This window comes from Canis aureus, chromosome 20 (genome assembly GCF_053574225.1).
Source record: "Canis aureus isolate CA01 chromosome 20, VMU_Caureus_v.1.0, whole genome shotgun sequence".
In the NCBI taxonomy this organism is placed as follows: Eukaryota; Metazoa; Chordata; class Mammalia; order Carnivora; family Canidae; genus Canis; species Canis aureus.
Genome location: NC_135630.1, coordinates 9,637,314 through 9,660,778, shown reverse-complemented (window position 1 = coordinate 9,660,778; position 23,465 = coordinate 9,637,314). Strand labels below are relative to the sequence as shown.

Here is a 23,465-nt window from a genome sequence, read left to right as displayed (position 1 = left end):
GATTGAGTGAGAGCTCATCACACCGTGATGAGCTAAGGCCAAGCGTAGGATCTCATTTTCTGTGAGCTGGGAGCCCACCACCTGCATCCCAATAACCTGGGAGGTCGTTAACATGCAAATTTGGGGGCCCAACCCAGGGCCTAGGACCTAGAAGTTTGCATTTTACCCAGTGCCTTGGGTAATTCCAAGCGCACTACATTTTGAGAACCACTGAGTAAAATTCAAAGCAATTTTCAATTTTCACGTAGAAGATTCTCCTATTGGGGAATTCTCCAACACGACAAAGCTACAAAATAACAAAAAAATAATAATAATACCTTATGTTTACCAATTAGCACGTTGCCTTGGTTTTCTACAAAGCCAAAGGCAGCGCAAGGCGCTCTCTGGCCAGCACACAGCGGTGAGGACCAGCCCAAACCACAGACCCCACTAGGTCCCTGCCGGTGCTCTTTGCTGACTTCTTACCCCAAAGCCAGGCTTTCAAAAGGCTCCTCAGATGGTAGCATGGAACGATTCATTAAAGCAGAAAAATGCACTAAATCAGAAGATTTGACAGCCTGGAGAGCTCTCCTCGCTCGTAGAGAAGAACCTGACCAAAATGAGCCAAAAATAAATAGAGAGAGAGAGAGAGAGAGAGAGAGAGAAGGAAACAAAGGAAAAGAAATCATGGGCACTAGCACTTCCTGATTTTTCCTCCCTTCTGGCCCACACAGCTGCTCCCGGCCTGGCCTCCTGCTTCCCCTAAGCCATTGTTCTCTGCCTCTCTCGGTCAGCATTCTGTGGCTACCTGTCACCGGGTCCTGTCCGGGCCACAGTGAGGATGGGTGATGCTCTGGACTTGCCAGGCCAGGGCCCAGATGCCAGCATGGGCAGGCTGTCTCCACGTAGGCCACAGGGCCTGAACAGGTGCCAGGCCCGACAGGTTGTATTTCATGGTTTCCCTGTATTGCTTGACTGAGCCACGGGAGGCGACAGCAAGGGGTGCAGAGGGGTGATGGTTGTGCCTCAAGGTGTAGGCATGAAGCTTAGAGAGGGTCTTTGAGCTCTGCTGGCCACCCACTGGGCTATCACTCAGCCGCCACCACCCCCTGGGTGGGGAGCCAAAGAGACCCCCCTGTTTCTGGGCCCTGGCAAGGGGAGGGCAGCGACTGGGCTTCATCAGGCCGGGCTCTCCAGACAAACCAGGACTGAAGAGAAAGTTCCCTCGGGCCAAGACCACAGGGAGAGCAGACTGGCGTGGAAATCTAGAAATACCCCAAAGGTCAGGCTCATAGCCAAGAGCCAAATCTCCAGGGGGATGGCCTACAATCACGAGTGACCTTAAGAGAAGAGCGTCTTAGGTTATTCTGAAGAGGGACATTGTGACCACATCAGGCCAGTTTGTTCTGGGAGAGATCAAATATCACAGAGCATCCTTTAACGTAATATAGAATTTCAATACATCCCGGAAAGGAGGCTCTAAGTCACGAGCAGCGCCCAAGGATAGCAAAGAGAAGCCGGGGACAAGAATTCACCACAGAGGTTGGCTCTCGCTGTTTACGTCTGGCTGCAAAGAGAAGCAAATTGCAAATTGAAGGATAGGACAGTTTAGAAGAGTTTTTTTAATGAATCACAATAAATATACATGCACGTAAGGGTTCTCCCACAGGTAGGATGTGGATTTTCCTAAATCAGCTAATATCTTAGTCAATTGTCCTCCATTTGTGTCTGGCCCTTGCCACATCTGAAAATCCATACCACTTTATAGCTCTCCTTAATTGCTCCATGTGGGTACCTTGCATTTAAAAGTAGTTCTCTTTGCCACTTGACCTTTGAAAGGAAATCAGAAAGTAAATTTTTCATCCTACGAAAAGACTATACTTTCATACACACGAAATAAATCACAGGGTACAGTGGAACAGGAATTCAATGAGTGGGCTGCCATTTGCAAGTCATACCATATGGGACCGGAAGTAATGGTTTTAAAAAAAAAGGGGAGAGGAGTCCAAAAAAGTATTGGTTATTGCTTATTTATAAGAACTGACTGGCTGAAAAAAAAAAAAAAAAAAACTGATTGGCTGGTTTTTGCCCTTTGTTCCTGGGAGAGGCACAATAAAGCTCCCCACCCACCCCCGGCCAAAAAAATACATATATCCACATCTTTATCCATGGAATCTGAATATGCTCTCTTCTATGGTGAAAGGTACTTTGCAGATGTGATCAAGTCAAGGACCTTGGATAGGAAGATTATCACCAGATTATCTGGTGGGTCCACTGCAATCATAGGGGTCCCCCTAAGATTAAGGAGGCAGGGGGGCCCTTCAGAGGAGATGGTGGAAGCAGAAGCAGGAGTGAAGGGACCGCTGGCTTTTGGAGATGGAAGGAGTTTCCATCCAAGGAATTTGGGAGGCCTCCCGCAGCTGGAAAGGCAGGGAAACAGATTCTCCTCTAGAGCCTCCAGGCAACGCAGCTCTGCTGAGACCTTGATTTTAACTCGGTGAGACCCGTTTTGGACTTCAGACCTCCAAAACGGTAAGATAATAAATTTGTGGGGTTTCCAAGCCCCTAAGGTTGTGATCATTTGTTAGAGCAGAAATCAGAAACCAGTACGGTCGCCAAGGCCTTCCTGGGAGGAATTATGATGACCATTTTCCATGTCTCAAAGACCGACAGTGGAACAGCAGGCCAACACTCAAAGCTGATGATCTTCTGGGGCATAACTAAAGCCTGCCACATGCTTTATAGCTATGGGTGTCAATCACCAGCAAAACTAAACAAGCAAAGTTGGGCATTTTATTTAATAGAAGAAATTACCAAGGATTCATCCAAGAGTACACCAGAATGATGAAAACTGCTCATGTAAACTGGTTAGGCCGCCATTTTGTTTTCTCATTTCCTCTGATCTTCCTGATGTAACAAACAGTGGGAAGTTGACACAGAAATGGGTTTCAAATGAGGGAGAGAGCCCCACGAAAATGTACTTTCTGATCTGCACATCTGCCAGATAAACCAGATCTCATTTTGTTGCTAAAACATGCATCCCAGTCATAGAGGGCCATGGGGGAATGAAGCGTGAGGGGAAGCCATCACCGAGCACACACATCGCCGTGCAGAGCAAACACAATGTCCAGGCCTGACGGGGACGCAGGGGCCTGACTTGATGTGGGAAATGAGATGGGGACCTAGGGGTGTGACTTGGTGTGGGAAACCCTGCCTTCGAGCAGGACTCATGACTATCCACTCTTTCCAGGCTAACTCTGGAAGACTAGGCCAGGGTGTAACACCCCAGTGTGAAGGGATTGCAGGCACTTTCTCTTTCATACTCAACACTCTGGACACTCCACTGATGCACAAGCACTTCCTCTGATATTTCACAGTGGGAAATACTCTAAATGGTTTTTAAAGAATATTTTGGTCTCCCTAAACCCCACCAAAAACCTAAACTCCAGGAAGCTTTAGCTTGACAGTAAAGTTTCACTTCCCAAAGAATTTTGGTTTTGTTTTCCTATTCAAGTTTGTTTTCTTGTTTTTTAGATTAATGATATCTTGAGAGCTGGCCAGGAGGAAGAAGGGTGTTTGGAAGGGAGAAAAGGTGGAAAATGAAGAGGCAGCAAGGGACTCACTCGGGCAGTCAGACAAACAAATCATCTGTCTTCTGGGCTCAGGTCAGGAAGGAGAGGAAAGCCCTGCATCCTGTGGAGCTGCCCAGAGCCGGCCTGATGCATCATTCTCTGGCTCTGAGTGAGAGAGGCAAAACCTTCATTTCTCTCTGAGCAATAAATACAGAACAGGAGCCAGTGTCCATCTCATTAAGAATAATAGAGAAAATTGCTTACAATCATCCCTAATGGGTTGCCAGTTTTCTGACAATGGACTCAGCAATTAGTTTGTCAATTTTTAACCAAATGTAAAAATAATAATCATCCCCTGAGTGAGCCTTTGATCTGCCCTACCCACCTTTCACCTGAGGCTCCTGAGACCTCGGGCACTCTCTGTTGGTCTATTGGCATTTGCCACACCCACTTTTGACCAAGGCATGAATCCACCTCTTACAAGGTCTCTCAGGAATATCCCATGGAAAATCCTGGCCATTCACCCTTTCCTATCCTGGTCTCCCTAAACCTTAAAAAAAAAAAAAGAAGAAAAGAAGAAGAAAAATATCCCCTACCTTGGTTACAATCTGGGCTAAATTGGATTTTTAAAATATTTGACCTCTGGCCTCCTTATATTAAATTAATGTCCTGGTTAAGAAGCTGTGGCTGCCAAGGAAATATCTTCACTTTGCTTCCCAGTCCTCTATCATGGGAAGACAGTGCAGCCCTGTCTAATTAACCCCGGTAGGGAGGTGACAACAAACCCAGACAAGACCTCCTTCCAGGCTGTGCCTGGAAGTCACAGGGAGGAAGTAGCCAGAGAAGGAGGTGGCCCCCAAATGTCCACCTCAAGCAAATGGCCTGGTGGTAACGTACTAAACTGGTGGCGAGGACCTATGTGAAAGGACTGGCTGATTCTATTCATGAAATTTCTAGCAAATATCTTCAATGCCCCTGTATTGTTTTTTCTCTCCTGAGAAAGAATAATGCCAAACCCTATTACCATCTCTCCTCTGAGCACTTGAGAGGAAAATACTCCCTCGATTCAAAGTCCAGTAACCACGTTCTTAATATTTGCTCCACAGTTGCTGCGTTCTTCCCAAGTTTTGAGATGTTTCACGGGCGCCCTCTTCACCTCCACACAGGAATAGACCGACAGCAAGCTAAGGCCATAGAGAGGGTCTTCTGGCCAAGGACACAGGGTGAACCAGCAAATTCCAGGGCAGATCTCACCTCCTGAAGGTTGCCTGTGAACTTATCCCCTTTGACAGAAAAGGGCACGATGGGCAGGGAGGGAAGTCCACTGGTACGACAATCCCTGTTGCCACCACGCAGCCCTTCCCAACGTCTCCTGTCCTCGTGCAGGTGTCCCCTGGATACAATGAACTACTGAGATCTCATTTTGCACTGTGCTGGGAGCTATGATGAGTGCCACACAGACATTATTCAGGAACCTTCTCTGACCCCTCGGTAAAAACCACTGACATAATTATTACATTGCATCCTTCATGGCTCATAATGCAGTTTGAATTATATGCTTCTTCACTTATTTGTCTCTCTTTCCTCGGAGTTCCTGGAAGGCAAAGACTAGGACCATTTCATCCTAACACCTAGCATAGGGATCAGCATATAATAACCCATAATGATCGAAATGAGTCGATTATAGTCTTATAACAACGGTGGAAGCCAGGTGTGATGATCCCTATCTTACAAGTAAGAAGCCTGAGTCTCAGAGTGCTATAGTGACTTTCCCAAGGTCACAGAGCTAAGTAACTGTGGAGGCCAGGATGCAACCCCGGGCTTCTTGAACCATAACCTTCCCCATCGCTGGACCATCTTCTTCAACACAGTACATCCCTCCTCCTTCCATCGGCCAACGCCAGCCCTCCTACTCTATTAAAAGAAACTCAAGGTCCACCTCCTCCTTGAAGTTTTTGCCCATTAATTCTCCACAATCGCTGACCTTTCCAGTGGACTCTCTTATTTACTTACAAAATAGCTTACGTCTGGGCTATTTATCTACCTGAATTATATAATGATTAGAACAGAAAGAAAGCCAGAGGGAGGGAGGTCAGGAAGAGAAAATGAAGGGAAATGGATTTCCGAACCAAAGAAGGTATTTGTCCAGCACAGACTTGAGAGAGATAAAGAGCCCTGAGGAGGGAAAGGAAAGCAGCCCAGAAGCAGAGAGTGCATCCTGCCTGTGGGGAGGAAGGAGCTGGGACACTCGGAGACTCGCATTTACACTGGTGGGCTGGGTGGGTGGAGTGAGGGTGCTCAATCTGCTTGGTTCTGCTGCTGTCCAGCATGGAGTTGCCATGGGTGGGCCTACAGAGATGCCACCCTGGATACCGGGCACGGGGATGGGGAAACATTCTTGGCTTAAGGGGAGAGTTTTCCCTAAACTACACCACATCACGACACTCAACGAAGGTTCCGCACACTTTGGCTATTGGGAGCATCCCCATCCCTCAGGACTTCAAACCTAGGAAGAGCCTAGGGTGGGGGTGACAAAGGCAGAAGACCATGAAGTCAAGAGAGCAGAAACCCTATCCATACTCAGCACACCTGTAACATTTAGGGCAGGGTTTTGCCCTATCACTGCTAGGCTCTTGTGTTTTCCCTGTGAAACCCTGCTGACCGCCTGACCGTCTGCACTCTAGCAGAGGACTCCTACTATGTTCAAAAACGGACAAAGCTGGGTTTTTTGTTGTTGAGGTTTTTTTGTTTTGTGTTTTGTCTCCCTGGCTCCTGCATCTCAAGATGGCATGACTGCTTTTTTTTCACATCTCTTCACTCCACCCCATATGAGGCACGTAGCTACCCCAGGAGCAAGCAGAGAAAAGTAGGACTTAAGATGCAAAGTGGAAAATAGCTCTCTGGCTCTTCATCACCGTCATTACGGTGTAGCAAGATTCCAGATGCATCTGCACACGCTGTTCAGTCCAATCACGACATAAGGGAACCCAGAATCATTTACGGGTTGAATGCCCCCATTGCTACCTAAATGGAGGCGGGCTCACTCTTGGCCCACATTATGCAGGACAAAAGAGATAGATATAAAGAATCACCTATTTATCAGTTCTTTATTCTATTACAGGTAGGGACAGAAAACTGACACCCACAAGGACCCTTTGCAGCAAGGGATTATCTATCACACCATAGAAATACATAAAAGACAAATTATCCCTGAGATCATCGTGCCTCCATTGACCTGTTCAAGGTTTAAAGGAAGCTGCAATTAGATGCCACGGTCACAGATCCTCTGGCAGCTTAGAGCACCAGCATTTACTTTAATCCTGCAGAAATGAACCGGCATGAATTCTGTGGGCATGTACTCCGGCTCCGGCTCAATTCTGTGGGTCTGATTCAGATTTGTGGAAGTTGAGTAATTTGCCTTTGTTAACAAGATCTTTCTCAGCTTCTGCAGTGTTTACCATATGAGATCTAATTTGGGCTTAAAATACTCATGAAAATTAACTGCATTACTTTTAAAAAATGCAATTGGGCAGAGATGGGGAGGGGAAGCGATGTCACATGCCACAAACTTACCACGTTTGCACATTTGCCGGAGAGCTCTCTCCCAGCTGCTGGCGACCAGCGCTCACAGACGCTGCTGCTCCAGCCCTTCGGTCTGACCCGACTCTCCAACAGGGGGACGAGCTGAGAAATCTGCTTTACTGCTTTTTGAAAAGCAGTAAATTGGGCACTGAGGGGGGCACTTGACAGGATGAGCAGTGGGCGTTATTCTATGTGTTGGCAAACTGAATACCACTAAAAAATAAATTTATAAAAAAAAGAGAGAGAGAGAAATTGGAAATCTATTTGGGATGGGAGCATGGGGGGTTTACTTGTGTTAGCACTTATAAAACACAAAAGACCCCTGATACAAAGCTTCTGGAGCACAATAGAAATAGCTGAGATGTGCATGATTATCATACTTTTTCTGTATAATAGTTTTCCATGCGCCAGGCACTGTTCTGAGCACTTTACTTGCATCACCCCCAACCAACCTGATAAGGAGGTTGTAGCATAAGCAGAGAGTAACCTTCCCAAGCGACAGGACAACGGCAGATCCAGAATCCAAATCCTGTTCGCTGACCTTCAACCCCTCACCCATCACTCTGATATGCTGCTTGCTTGAAACCTCTTTTTAAGAAAAAAATATGAAAAAAGAAAAAAATGTTTTAGAAAAGATCCATTAGATCATGACAACCACATCCCCTGAACATAAACAATACTTAAAGTACCTTTAGTTTATGAGCTTAATAAAAGCCAGTCAGTTAAATTTAAGCCTACAATGCAAAAAAAATAAAGAATAAAAATAAAAATAAATGGATCAGTCCAAACAGACTCAAAAATATGGGTGTGGATTTAAAAAAATAAAAAATAAAAAATAAAAAATAAAAAAAAAGCCTTTTTCAGAGCACAGGGATTTAGTGTAGGGCTTCCAGGAAAGGTCAGCTGGCTGTCCCCAAAGAGTCCAGATCCTTCCAGCCCGAGGCCCGATTTCGCCACTACACCAAGAGTGGACCCAAGTCCATCTCAGACGTAGAGGAAGAATAACAATGATTCATAAAACCAGAATCCCAAAGCATTAATTTCCGACAAAAATTAGATGTGCCATGTGAACCATAGTGGAAACTCATCTACCTAATTCTCCCCTTAGGCGGCCCTGCAGGGGAAGTCAGCCCATAATCAGAGGGAGTTGGTGAACATGAAATCAGAATATATGCTCTCAGATGCAGGTTTAACAGCATCTCCCGGTGGCAGCTTATCAACGAATCTGGCTCCACAAAAGGGACGGCCTTGTGAATCAGACCAGATTTCAACTGGCCGAGTCTTCCTCTTCCTTAGACAAGACTTTGAGGCGGGGAGATTTCTGTGACCCACTTTGCTCTCTACCTGGGACTGAGTGATCCTCCTCCTCACTGACAAATCCTATCAGTTCTAACCAAATCCTTGCTCTCCTGGACATCAGTCTGTCTTTATTAAGTGGTGTTCATATATCTGTACTCTGGCCTCCTAGGGGTTGACTTCTGAGGGTGTCCCGGGTGAGGTTCTTTGGGAAGCCAACTTTGAGAAAAAAACATACATTAAGGGGTGCCCTTGGGGTCATATCCCCGATAGAGGGGCGGGGAAGGAGATGCACGGGTGGGCAGAGGGAGACACTGGGCAACAAGGGAGTCCCAATAAAGACCCCAGGCAGCCCCGCAGGGAGCACTGAGGCTGGGATGACCCCGCAGAGTAGTGAGCAGTTGGGGAGAGGCGGTTTAAGCCTTTGTAGTCCTATTCCCATCAGTCAATGGCTGTGGACTACCTTGGGAAGGGGGTGGGGTGGCTCTCTCCAGCTGAAGCAATCTCCAGGGCAAGCTAGAAACGGAGAGCTGTCTATCAGCAGCACCTACAAAGTTTGGGAATAAATCCTTTGGTCCTGAAGGGGAAAATGGGCAACACATTGTAGCAGCCCCCCAGGAAGGAGAATCCTAATTTCCTGGAGAAAGCCACACTCAATCCCAACCCAACTGAAAAACTGAGGTGGTAATGGCGAGAAGGGCGAACCAGGTTTCAAGCCCATCCAGCCTAAAAAGGATGGGAAGACTAGGAATGCCTCCCTCCAGCCAGGGCTGCTCTGTGGCTTCCAGATAATTCCAGGTCCAGCCTCTCCTCCTATTCCCCCTCCACCCTCCAGCCATCTGACCTCCTCCGTGTCTCTGAGGACCAGGCTCTCCTTCACCACACGCCACCATCCTCTGCCTCACCTGATTCCTACTCCCTCTCAGGGCCTGGCTCAAGCCCAAACCCCTCCCCAGGATGGATGATGTCTGACGTCCTCCAGCTGGCCAGTCCATTAGCGTCTCTCACTTCTCCTGCTGGGTAATTCCTCTCTTCATTTTTTTTAAGGATTTTATTTATTTATTCATGAGAGATACAGAAAGAGAGAGGAAAAGAAAGAGAGGCAGGGACATAGGCAGAGGGAGAAGCAGGCTCCCTGCAAGAATGTTCTACCGAGGACTCTCCCCAGTGCTTGCCACGGAATTTGGGAAACTAATAGGCACTCAACAGACACTCAATAAGTGAGTGAATGAATGAGTAAAGGTGTAAATGAACAGATTCCAGCACTTCAAGTCAGCCCACAAGGCCTCCAGCCTTGAGACAGCTCTAAAAATGATCCCACTTCCAGAGACAACATCCCCCCAAAACCTGGGTTGGGCGCCCCAGCAAAATGCTCCAGCAGCACCTTCCCCTGCCGCAGCACTGAATATGTCACCTTGTAATTGCCCGCTCAGGGGTCTTTTTTTGTCCCCACCACATTGTAACATCCGTAAATGCAGACCCATTTCTACCTCATTCCTTGTTTTAACTCCAGCACCTAACACAGGCCGGGCCTGTGTGTGTAGGTACGCCACAAATATCTCTTGAATAAACCAAAAAGGAGGATGTGCATCTATTTAAGGAGAGTTCAGTGAAATATTTTCAAATTTACATTGGTATTAAGGTGAAATAGGGTGGTGTTTAACCAGCTTCCAATAAAGCTGTAAGCAGAAAAGCAAGGATTTGGGGGCCTTCTCTGAGGAACACAGAAGCCCTGCGAATCCTGCTGCCGGGCCAGAAGGCCCCTCCCTTCCACGTGGGGTGTGCTAAGCAGAACAACACATTTGGTACACGTCAGCAAAGATTATATTTATAGTTACACTGTACCAGGGACTCACGGAGAGCCCAGCAAGATGCTGAGCATGGTACAGAGACAGTGTTATGTCAACAAATATCCATAAAGACACCGTGGTGCCGGAGTTACAACCCCCATTGTTGAGCTGGTGAAGTCAAGGCTGACAGAGATTCGGCACCTGCCCCAGGTTACCAAGCTGGTTAGAGGCAGAACAAGAAGAGAAAGAACAGGTGTGCCTGGCTTCAAAGCCTGGGCTCATCTTGAGCAAGATGGTAAGTTCCCTCTTGCGCGTGACACAGCGTCTCCAAATAAGTGAATTCAGTACCACATTGAATATGAGCCCAAAGATAACCCTGGAATGGGTATTATTTTATACTCCTTAACTGTCTTGGTGCCATCCCAACTTCTATCCAGTTACACCCACAAGAAAGGCAGAGCCTATTATGGTATCTCAAGGATTGGATAAAGCAGCCATTTGGAAATCTGGACTGTGGCCTGGTCACCTATTCTATCCCAAGCGATTTCGCTTCCCACAGCTATTCAGCCAAGGCCCACAGGCCGAGTGCTTTGCTTTTTCTTCATGTACCCAAGGCAACCTATTCACACTGAAAGTGTGCATTTAAAATGCATATCTGGCCAAGCTGGGAGGCAGGAGAAGTGGAAGGGCTGGCCTTGCCCCCTTTGCAAGCACTGCTTGGAACAATGACCTGGGTCAGGGCTATGTTTTCATTTTGCCGTGCTACACCTCGGGGGGAAAGGGGGGCTGGTATAGGAGATCTAAAAATTAATGGATTAAAACATTTTTCTTATTTTTTATTTATATGCTTCCATGGTAACAGAGCCATCAACCAACAAGTGTGTCATTCTCTCCTGCAAATAAATGGTTCTCAAGGCGGAGAATGATAATAACACATTTATCCACTTTGCTAAGTAACATATCTTGGGAGCTTCCAATGAAATCCCTACTTTTGTTCCATTTCTATTCTTCTTCAAAGACTTGTCCAAGAAGCAAAGTTTGGGGTAAACGAAAAAGAAGTCTAGGAAAGCTTTCAACGTCATGAAAACATAGGTCACAAATCTAGAAGGTTTTTCCCTCGAACCAAAAAAAATCCTAAGAATATTTTTTTCTCATTCTAAATTTCCCAATGCCTTGTTTCTTTTTTTTTTTTTTTTTTAATTTATTTGTGATAGTCACAGAGAGAGAGAGAGAGGCAGAGACACAGGCAGAGGGAGAAGCAGGCTCCATGCACCGGGAGCCTGATGTGGGATTCGATCCCGGGTCTCCAGGATCGTGCCCTGGGCCAAAGGCAGGCGCCAAACCGCTGCACCACCCAGGGATCCCCAATGCCTTGTTTCTAAACCATTCTTAAACATATCTACCGACTGGATCAATTCTATAAACTGGTCAGCCCTGAAGGCCCCTGGCCAGACACTAAAAATAGCCCTCATAACTTCTCCTGGAATCCCTTCTCCCTGCCCTTTCCATGGCAGGCACTGAATGCCGCCTCCAATCTACATTCTTGGGTTCCCCTCTGGAAACAAGTCTTTTCATTTCTCCAGCGGTCCTGGAAGCCACAGGGTAGCAAAACATTGCCCTGTTTCCCCAGCCCTGGGCATTCATACCCAGAGAGGACAAGGAGCTCTTCTCCTGCAGATCTGACCTCTGCATCTTTGAAACAGGGAGGGCGCCATTTATTTAGGCTTCACTTTAATCATCTGGGCAACTCTCCATTCTTCTTCCCAGTCACTGAGTGCATTTAGCACCGTGATATTATATTATACAAGAGTATGTGTGGAGCCAACTTCTTTGACCACCCTTCCTAGGCATTGTCCTGATCCGTCCCTAACCAGCGACGACACTGAAAAGAATTGCTACTCCTTTCAAATAATACTACTGCCAGATTTCTCCTACGACACAACTTTTTTATGTACTTACACTCTCTCTTTTATTCTGTCCTTTATAATTAAAAAGAAAGATGAGGAAAGAGAGAGAGAAACTAAACATGTAATACAGAATGTCCACAAAGTCTACAAAGATGGTAAGTTCCCTCTTCCGCGTGACGCAGCGTCTCCAAATAAGTGAATTCAGTACAACACTGAAGGTGAGCCCATATTCAATATGTGGCCCAGCCCCCAAGATGGAAAACCCTTCTTCCTTGAATCTTCCTGAAGGCCGGAAGACCCGCACACTTCTCAACATGCACTTCATCCGAGTGGGTTGTGGAGAGATGTTTAGAAGTGCTCCAGCTGGTTCACCTGGGCTGCTCTGCAGAAGTGATGGGGTAAGGACAAGTGGACCTACCTACATTCAGCGGGAGGACGCTCCTTCGGGAAGGTCTGCCTGCCAGTAGAGACAGCCTGGGCACCAGAGCGGTAGCTACCTCCAACTACCAGAAACCCTGTTTCCTAATCTCACTGTCACCTCTGGAACCTAAGATAAAGTATTCAAGACCAGGCCCCCAACGCTGGAAAATGAGATGTGGAGAAGAACTGAGCATGGTAGCGTCTAAAAATTCCACAGGTGCTTCTGCTGTGCAGCCGGATTTGGCACCTGTGGGTGTCAGGATGAGATCCCAAATGGAAGGCACACCTGAGAGGACCTTCACTTCCCAACGCACCTTCCAGATACTCCAAGTCATCATTAGAGATGAGCAAAAGCAGTGGAATAATAAAACAGGATTCATTCTTTTTGTATTAATTTCCTCTTCCTGCTGTAACAAATCACAACAAATTTAGTAGCTTGAAACAATGCAAATTTGTTATCTTATTGTTCAGGAGGTCAAAAGTCCAAAATGGGCCTCATGGAACTAAAGCCCAGGGGTTGGCAAAGCTGTGTCCTTTCCAGAGGCTCAAAGGGAAAATCTGATCCTTGCCTTCTTCAGCTTCTAGAGGCTTCCTGTCTGTGTGCTTTGGCTGGTGGTCCCCAGTCAGCAAGCACGTCACTCCAACTTTGGCTTCTCTGATTCTGACTCTCCGGCCTTTCTCTTTTACTTAAAAGGACCCTTGTGTAGGGGAGCCTGGGTGGCTCAGCCGGTTAAGCGTCTGCCTTTGGCTCAGGTCATGATCCCAGGGTCCTGGGATTGAGCCCCACATTTAGATCTGCTCAGTGGGGAGCCTGCTTCTCCCTCTCACTGCCACTCTGTCAATTTGTGCATGCTCTCAATCTCTCTCTCTCTTTCTGCCGAATAAATAAATAAAATCTTAAAAAAAAAAAGGACCCTCATGATTACATTGGGCCCACCAGGATAGTCTCCTCCATCTGATAATCTTTAATTTAATCACATCTGCAAAGCCCCTTTGCCATGTAAAGTAACATATCCACTGGTTCTAGGGATTAGACAAGGACATGTTGGGGAGAAAGATGGTAGTATTCTTCTGTTTATCACACTTTTCTTCTGGAAATATTGGGGTAGTCCAATTAAAGTGGAGAGTAGGTGTCTGCCAAGAGGATTCTCTCATTACCAAGGTGTCAAAAACATTCTCGGCCTTAGTAGTCTATGTTCGTTCTGCTTGCTACTTATTTCCACTCCTGCATTTCCTGATTAATGAGTCTCTCCTATTTTATCTCTCCTTGTCTTTGGAGATACGTAGCTCTACATAGGACACAATGCTCATTCCAAAAGGAGACAAGGATACTGCCTTTGGCACGCACAAAAGAAAAATAATTTTAGAGCGTAAGTTTACAAACTTTGTACAAAATAAACTTAGGAAACTCAATAGCCAAATATCGTCAATCAGCATTCCTGGCACGCTGCTCATTAAATGCTATGCAAGTCAAGCAGGTCTTTATCGTTGTTGAAATAGCAAATGTGCACATTTTGTGTGATTTGAAATATTTGTAATAGAACTGCTACTACATATATAAGCATAGCACTGGTCCTCACATTCCAATTCTTCTTCGGTGGTGAGGCAAAGCATCGTACCCAGCAGTACAGCTCTGGGGAGTTTTGCCCATGATAATAGAGTATTTTGGAGGCTAAGAAGGGAGAAGGGGGAAAGCAATTATAAAACTGAGGGAGGCAGGATATGGGGCTCTATTTGCTAAGAGAAAAGCAGCTGGAAATACACTGTGGTTGTTAGAGAAAATAAGAGTTTCTTGGAAATTAAATTCAGGGAAGATGAAATTGAAAGCAAGAGGAAATGAAAATTCTCTTTGATTTAAAGAAGGCTCATTTAAGAAAGAGTAAAGTGATGGTAAACATTTTCAGATGCTTCTGTGTGTTTCTTGTTTGTGAGTGGCCAGTTCTTCCTTGTTTTTCTCTTGTAGCTTTCATCTTTTTTATTGATTCGTAAGCACTCTTTGTGTATTAGGTCTATTAACCTCTTTTCCGAAATATGTGTTACAAGTAGATTTCCTATCTGTCAGTCTTGTTCATGATAGGAATTTTTTTCTATGCAGAAGTTTCAAATTTGTAATCAGTCAAATTTATCAGTGTTTTCCCGCATGCTTTGTGAATTTATTATTAAGCTCAGAAAAGCCTCTGTACACAAAGATTATTCAAATATCACCCACTAATAATCAAAAAATGCAAATAAAATGAGATTAGATTTCTACCTATCAGATTCATTCATTTCCTTAACAAATATTTGTCAGATGTCCATTATGTAACAAGCATTGTACTAAGAGCTGGGGATCCAGAAATAAAGAAAACAGGGAAAAAATTCTTCCATTGTGACATTTACCTTCTATTGGGTCCAGATAAGCAATAAACAGGATGACTAAGTAAACTACATAATATACTAGAGAAATGCTATGAAATAAAATAAAGCTAGAAAAGCGAATAAGGGATGCTGGAGGGTGGGACAGGAAGCATTTTAAATAGAACGATCAGTGATTCAGGCAGAGCTTTGAGCCAGTGTAAGTCATGGTGTCCTTCAGGAACAGCAAGCAAGCCAACGTGACCAGAGGGGTTGGAAAGCAGGGTAAGTGTGGAAATAGGTGGGAAGAGGGCAATGTCACCTAGGTCTTACGAGCTACTGCAAGAATTCAGAATTACCTCACAAATTATTGGAATCACTCTGGCTTCCACATTGAGACTAGACTCCCCTGGAAGCAGAACAACAATGGTAGCAGACAATTCCAATAATCCAGTTGAGAGATGACAGTGACTTGGGCCATGTGGTAGCAAGGGATTAGATGTAATTGATGTCTGAAAAATGAGTCAAAACAGCATCAGGTTTTTGACTGAAGCAACTAGAATGATGGAGTAGCCATTAACAGTGATGGGAAGGCTACAGGTGAAACAAATTTGGGGATTTTGAGAGATTGAGGGGTTCAGTTCCAAGATACCTACTAAGAATCTCAATAGAGATGTCAAATAGTCAGCTGGATCTATAAGGTAAGTTCCAAAGATCTCTTGCACCTGCAGACATGTACTTGGAAGCCATAAGCATCTAGGTAGAATTTAAGGCCATGCAACTAAGTGAGGCCACCAGGACATGAGCAAAGATTAAGAATATTGACAATACCAAATATCGACAGGTACCCAAGAAAATGCACATTCCCATATGCCCTAAATCAGAATAAAATCTATGAGCACCATATATCAAGATTTAAACCTATATACTTCTGACTCAGTAATTCCATTTCTAGGAATTTGCCTTAAAGAAAGAACCAAACAGGGACATCTAGGCGGGGCAGTTGGTTCAGGGTCTGACTCTTGGTTTCAGCTCAAGCCATGCTCTCAGGGTCGTGAGATTGAGCCCCACACGGAGCCCTGTATCTGGCTCTGCACTCACCGTGGAGTCGGCTTCAGATTCTCTCTCTCCCTCTTCCTCTTCCCCGCCCCTTACTCTCTCATGAAATGCAATGCAAGTCACTAGCTCTCCCCCACTCTCTCAAACAAATAAATCTTAAAAAAAAAAAAAGGAACCAAAAGGTGAATAAAAATAAAGATGTTCAAAAAAAAAAAAAAAAAAAAAGGGATCCCTGGGTGGCGTAGCAGTTTGGCGCCTGCCTTTGGCCCAGGGCGCGATCCTGGAGACCCGGGATCGAATCCCACATCGGGCTCCCGGTGCATGGAGCCTGCTTCTCCCTCTGCCTGTGTCTCTGCCTCTCTCTCTCTCTCTGTGACTATCATAAATAAATAAAAATTTAAAAAAAAAAAAAGATGTTCATATTATTAATTACTACTTAAAAAGCCAGAAACAACCTAAATGTCCTACAAAAGGGAATTAATTTTTATGATCCACATACAATTAGTACTCTATGGCCATTTAAATTTATAGTACACTGTATAAAGACATATATTCACCTATATCCATAGTTTACTAAATACTTTAGCAATATAGTATAATAGAGATGTGCATGGGTTTTTGTTTTTTGTTTTTGTTTTTTTTCTTTCTTTACAGTTTAGGCTACACCCTAGAAGGAGACAATTGTTCTAATCAGGAATCCATACCCCAGCATGGTCAGCTAGGCTTTTATCGGAAAGGCCACTCCAGAGGCTATTACTAAAAGCCCTCCTGTAATCCACATCTCTAATCAACAAGAAACCTTTAGTTAATTAGCATACTGAATTTCAGAAATGGGTTTTCATAGGGGAAATTAATGGGTTGTTAATGAGCATAATGGATATTAGAAATGGGCAATCATTGGTGAAATTTGTAGAATTCAAGAAATGTGAGTTGGCTAAAAGGTTTTAGAGACGTTCCTCCCCTCGCATGAGCAGAGTAAAAAATATCTAGAGAGGCCCGAGAGCTGTATTTTCAGAGGTGTCCCCTGAGTCTTGATCCTTAAACAGTCCTATATCCACCCATCAGTTTAAAGCTTTCTGGTTGCCTATTGCTGACCTTAAGGATAAGAGAACATTGTCTAGAGAATTCAGTAGGGTTTCAAGTGAACTCTTCATTGAAGTTAGAGTTGGAGCCTCTAAAAGGAGAAACTACCTTAAGAGGATTTCAGGGGATTTATAGAATAGATTAGATGTACTGTGTTGTTTTGCTCTTGCCTGGTAATGATTGTTTATTCACCGAAGTCCTGCATATGTGCTAGAACTAGCCAAGATCACTCTCAGAGGCAAACTGAGAGCGGGATTGTGAGGAGTAGCTAACACTCACCCAGCTCACTTTTCACATGGCTATTCTGGTTTTTTGTTGTTGTTGTTGTTTGTTTGTTTGTTTGTTTGTTTTACCCGGAAGAACCCACAGTTTGCTGGTGACTTAGGCAGGCAGCTGGGGGATTGGGGGGGGGACAACCCAGAAAAGGATGTGAGACAGATACCATCTTCGCCAAGTAGCACAGGACCGGGATCAGAAAGGGCTGATCCTGGGTTGCCTTTTTATAATCAGGCAAAGAGAAAAAGCTCAACATTGCCTGGTAAAAAGTGAAGTGAAAAACAGAACATGCCAAGAAAAGGAGATGGGTGAGAAACATCCAGGGAATTCCATCAACTTAAACAGTCAGCTGACAATGAATATTTTAGCCTTATTCCTGCCTTCACTACACCCCTCTTTTTTTTTTTCACTAGTAGTATTTTGGACCCAACTTACCTACAAAATGACTTCTTTTTATTTTATTTTATTTATTTATTCATGAGAGGCACAGATAGAGAGAGAGGCAGAGACACAGGCAGAGGGAGAAGCAGGCCCCATGCAGGGAGCCCGATGTGGGACTTGATCCCGGGTCTCCAGGATCACGCCCTGGGCTGAAGGCAGCACTAAACCCCTGAGCCACCCAGGCTGCCCTACAAAATGTCTTCTACTTGCTTTTTCCTCTCCCAGGATCTAGTCTCATGTCCTACTGACCAAATACATCTGGACAGGTCCCAAGCTTCTCATGTTTACCCCATCCAGCTCTCCTCTCATCCCCTCCAGGCAGTCAGCAGTATTTATGAATTTATTTCTTATCATCTGTTTTAAATGGCATGATGTTATTCTTGATTATTGAAATCACTAACATTTTCCATTGATTCCTGCTTCCTGCCTTTTCTCCTTCGTGTCTCTTCCTTTCCCTTCATAAAGTAACCCCTGATTTATTTCCCCAGGCTCCCTTGCCCCCTACCCTCTCTCTTCCTTCATCGCTCTCTGCTTACTCCTCTTCTCAAGCAGTCCCAGGTGCCCAAAGAGAATAATGGTTAAGCAGCAGCGTGGGGAGGAGCTGCCCCGAGAGAATTTCATGGAGTGATCCACGACCCCAACATTACAGAAAGGGCCAGGTTTATAACCCACACTCAAAACCGTGCCCTTAGTGAAGACTGGAAAAAGTAATAATCGAATGAGAAAAGTTTTCCAAGGGCCTATTCCCTGGCTTTATGAAGGCAAAATAGAAACCGACACAGGAGGGAAGTCTAAACCCCAAAACCCAAGAACCCAAGCCTCAGAGAACTCTCATACGAATGTTGAGAAACACCATTTCCTCTTCAAACAGCACTTTTTTTTTTTTTTTTTTTTAATGCTCTTTGATTTTAAACTTGCCAATCCCTGTCTGGATGAACATGTGTTAAGACACAATTATTCCCCTTTGAAAATCTCCACTGTCCTACAAACCAGCAGGAAAAGAGAGTTTGCTGGCAGGGGGTGGGCAACAAGACATGAGATGCCTTGACCCTTTTAACTGCTTTAAGTGGCTGGCTATTTCCTTTCTGTGCATCTTTCTTCCCCACCCCACCCCCTGCCGCTATGACTGTTGTTTCTGCTTTGCAAGGACATGTCATCTTACTTACACTCTCTCTCCCCCTTCTTAATTGGCCTGCAGTAAAAATACAAATTGCACCACTGTACTTTATGATTAGCCATTTGATGCACCAAAAATGCCTCGTAAGTACTGCCTAGAGGATATTAATCAGACCTGCTGACTCTTCTAAGCACCCACTTGTATAGCTTGACCCTCAGATGAAGCCAGGGGATCGTAATCGTGCCCCCTCCCATGGGTGCATTTAGCTAGTCACTGCCTCTGCATGAGCAAAGGCACAACCAAAAGTTGTGTGGTGTTTCCCTTAGATTTGGTGAGAGCCTATCCGTCCTGCGGGAGGTGAGTACACAGCCCAAACCTCTCCTTCTGTCCATTAGCTTTAATGCCTGTTGTACTTTATGGACATGAAAAGTCTGTCTCATTTTTTCCCTCTCTCCAGGTAATAGAGCATGGAACGAATGTCTGAATCCTGAAATGGCAGCTAAGCTTAGTAATCTCCTTTAAAGTTTCATGGCTTGGCAAAGACAGCGTCCTCTCTTAGAAGTAAAATCCAGGAAAATTGTGGTCCCCAAGAGGCCAGTGGAGAAGTGCATTTCCAGCGAGACAAGCATCAGGATCTTGGCTCCTGGGTCAGGGTCTGCTCCGCTGCTCCCACTCTGTGCTTAGAGTTGTGTGTCTCATTGCAGAGAGCTTCTGGAAGATCTCAGTTGTGTTAGAAGGATGATCCAGGTTTATTGTGAGATTTCGATTTGACAAAGCTTGATTCTTCGTGTGAATCTCACCACCAGCCCTCTTGTATCAGATATTTTGGCATTCGGATCACTGTGCGTAACTCCGAAACGTCAAAAAGGAGGAAACCTATACCTCTGTGATGCAAACCATGTACCAAAAACACTTCCTTATTTATTACTGGGCCAATCGGTCGAGGTCTACAGCTCAGTGCAGAAAATGGTGGGATTTCAATCTCATGTTTAACTTACTTTAATGCATCATTTATAATTTTGTAGAAGCTGGTTTCTTCACCTCAGGCCATTTCTTTAATATCTCTATTTTCCGTATAAACTTTCATGAGTTCCAAGGTCTTGTGGCCATAATGATTTTTTTTAAGAGAGCATTTCAGATCCAAAGGGAGATTTCAATGCATTCCAGCAACAATTATCAGATAGTTAGAGGGACTCCCAACATAGCTCTTGCTTCCTGCTGCTATGGTGGTTTCTGTTCCTATGGCAGAAGCACACGTATCACTTATATACGTCTAACTCCTCCGTATTGGAGATTCTTCTATCACAGGTCAATCAGTGATAAGTGCAACATACTTGAGGTTTTGTGTTCTGTTCCCTACTGGAAAATCCCCTCCTCTCAGGCAATGAGCCCACAGAGCAAAGGTCTGGGAGCAGAAGTCAGGAAACCCCAACATTCAAACCCACAGAGAAAAGAAGGATCATTGAGCAAGAATAAAGGAAAGGGGGGAAAATAAGAAAATGGCATCACAGAACCAAAGAAAGACTCAACGAGGACAAGATTCCATGAGTAAGACATGCCATGGGACCAGGAAAAGAATAAGGGAAACACCACAGAAAACAGGGAGGATACTGATCAAGGCCGAGCATCAAACAATTTAGTTGGTAAACCACTTGAGGGCAGACACCATGACTATTATTTCCCTTATAACTATCCTAACACCTCGAAGTGTTAGATGGGATTTCAATAGATAGATGTAGATAGATACACAGATAGATACTATATGTAATGAGCATTAAGTAGTTTCCAAGTACACTTTCGTATATTTTTCTGTCTGAAACTCAGGAAGTTGTGATCAAAATGTGGCTCAGACAAAGAAGAGCCACTGGAGGTAAATAGGAGCCTTGGCAAAATGTTGCGTTGGTGATATTTGCCCAGGAGACTGTGTGGAACAGAGAGAAGCTGAGTGGATGGGAAATTAAGGAACTAAAATTCGCACTCTGACTCTTCAATGACTCCCCTCTGACCGTAAGCTAACCCTTAACCCCTCTGAGCCTCGGTCTCTACCAGAGTAAAATTAGGGGACTGAACTCTGTGATGCTGTTTCCAACTACAAACTGCTGTGTATGGCATCCTTTCTGCTGTCCCACCTCAAGTTGTATCCTTTACCCATTCGGGCAAGGATTTTTCCCTGGCTGTTAAGTCCTCCTAGGCCCTTTGTGCTGTCTTCCCGCTGCACCTAATCTTCACACATAAGCCCCTCCTTCCGGAAATGCCCGCTTGCTCCTAACTACTATTCTTGCAGTGTGGCTGGTCTCAGCTGAGTGTTATAAGGAAAGTAAAAGTCTGTTGGATTGACTCTCTTTTCACTCAGGAAATTAGGTTAGTGTGCAGTGTGTCTCCCATTTGGTGGAGACGTATTCCCTACCCCCTACTCTGACCTTTATGGACCACATCAGCAGAATGGGACCCATTCCCTGTCTGGCCAATGGGAAGTCTTAACAGGAAATCAGGGGAAGGCAGAAAGGAAAACGAGGTCAGGGTACTACCTCCCTGGCTGCTTCTCTGGTAGGTTTCCTGGAGATGACCGACAGCTTCATTGAAGGTCATGTTCAAGGAAACTCTTTCTTCCTATGGGCTTTAATAACTGGTGGGCAACCTCTCCTCCCTTGCACCCTTTAATTCCCAGGCGTGGTAACAGCTCAATTGTTGCAACTCCAGTCTCCTTTCTTCCTCCTATCCTTTCTGGTTTCCACGAACCATCCTTTTTATAAATAAATCTCCTTAGATTTTTCTTGAACTACCTTAATTTGACTGTTTCAGCTGTTTCCTGTTAAGACCTTGATATGTATAGATTGGTAGAACTGGGTTTTGGGGGTGGAGGAAGGAATGTTTTAAAACCAGCTCATTCGGGTAAATTCATCTCTAGTTAGTAAAATGAGGCCCAAAGTTGTGTTTTGTGGTTTTAAGATCAAAGTTCATTCTTGGTCTCTGGTCTATCTGTGGACCAGCCTGGTGTCCTCCACCCTCCTACAACTTCTGAAAGATTGCGAGCCTTGGTCTCTAGCAATCCAAACCTCGAACAAACTTTACTTACCAGAATTAACAACACATCTGAAGTCTAACACGAATTCAGGAATAATTTACCCAAATTGTATGATTCCCCCAAAATACATGCCCTGGAAACACAATGTGTATTGTTTGCTCTACCTCTTTTGAATTAGGGATTTTAGTTGGCCTTCAAGAGTGGACACTTATTTACCATTCCCAAGAAGCTTCGGTAACAACGTGAGCATCCGACAGTGTTACTGAACCCCAAGAATTCCCCCAAGAGGAATGGCCAGACTGAACAAGGAAGGGCATGCAGCCAGGTGGATTTTGCCATGCTTAGAATAAAATACGTCCTAAGTCCAACGGCAGTGGCCTTCAAGGAAGTTCCACCCCCACACTTGACATGTCGTTTTATATTGTGTGTTACAGGGGATTTTTTTTTTCTTGACCTGATTTTATAATCACTTTGCTTAGCAAGCACCATATTTGGAAGTCTGGAGGTTTCTATTCCACAGCAGCTCCTGAAAATAGAGATGTTCTTCTTATTCAGATACAGCAAGTGTCTAATTCTTCCCTCTAAATAGCCTAGGTTAATTGCCTCTCTTAATATCCTACAGCAGCAAATTCTACAGCCTAATTCAATGTTACACTAGAAAAATAAAATTCCCTTTGTGTGAAATTGGACCTCTAAGTTAAACCGGGGGTGGGGGGCGGGTAGGAAATGGGTCACAGTTTACCTGTTGCCCCAAATACACATTATCTTGGTTAACAATCTCCGGGGAAAACGTAAATACATCTCACTCTCCATGAAGCCAATCCAACGTGGTTGTATCATCAAGCAAAAGCTGGCTCAGTTGAGCATATACAGAGAATCTTGTATCTCCGTGTATAAATCACATCTCTTCCGTGTGACAAGTCATGTCCAGGCAAAGCTTATTATCAATTCAGTCTAAAATCTAGAGAAGGAAGAGGGGGGAAAATAACAACAGCTTTATGGAGCTATACCCAGGAAATGATTTGAACTCATCCCAATTTTAAAGTTCCATCCTATATGGCAGGCAGCTAAAACCCCATTCCGGAGGGGGGGCGCTGCCCTTACAGGGAAGGTGTGGCAAAGCCATCTGCTGCTTTATAGTGATGGTTTTCAGCCTTGTTTTTCTGGTCCAGCTATGAAATTGCACTAATCACAGAAACAGACTGTTTGGCCAGGAAGCAGTGTATGCCGGATACAAGCGAATCTAAGCCCGCATGTATTGAGGCTGCAAGCTTAGTTTGCAATTTATGTGCGAGTGGTTTTGTATTTATTGATCTGGACCGAGTGCAGGTCCTATAGGGGAAATATGACAGATTTCATCTGTCTGACAGCCAAGTCTAATTGTATTTTCAGTCTGAAATGACCAAAGACAAAAGTGCACATGTCGAGAGTCTTCACTCTGGTGCCATATGGAGTATTCGATTCAAAGCTCTGGTCACTGTAAGTGTTCATTTTAATAACTCTATGCAGAGTGCATCCTGAACAGCTCAAGCAAAAGAGGCGAGAGTTTTTAATTCAAACCTGAATTAATAGACCATCTGATTC

At 44.7% G+C, this 23,465-nt stretch overlaps 1 long non-coding RNA gene across 1 annotated transcript; it reads right to left on the bottom strand.

Annotated features, from left to right (window-relative positions):
- Nucleotides 1-3,118: 3,118 nt before the first annotated feature.
- LOC144291474 (uncharacterized) lies at nt 3,119-22,838 on the bottom strand. The gene is made up of 4 exons (XR_013358743.1): nt 22,624-22,838; nt 7,586-7,721; nt 7,125-7,346; nt 3,119-3,716 (listed from the first exon to the last, which is right to left on the bottom strand). It is a non-coding gene; the product is annotated as an uncharacterized LOC144291474 (long non-coding RNA).
- Between the last annotated feature and the right edge of the window lie 627 nt (nt 22,839-23,465).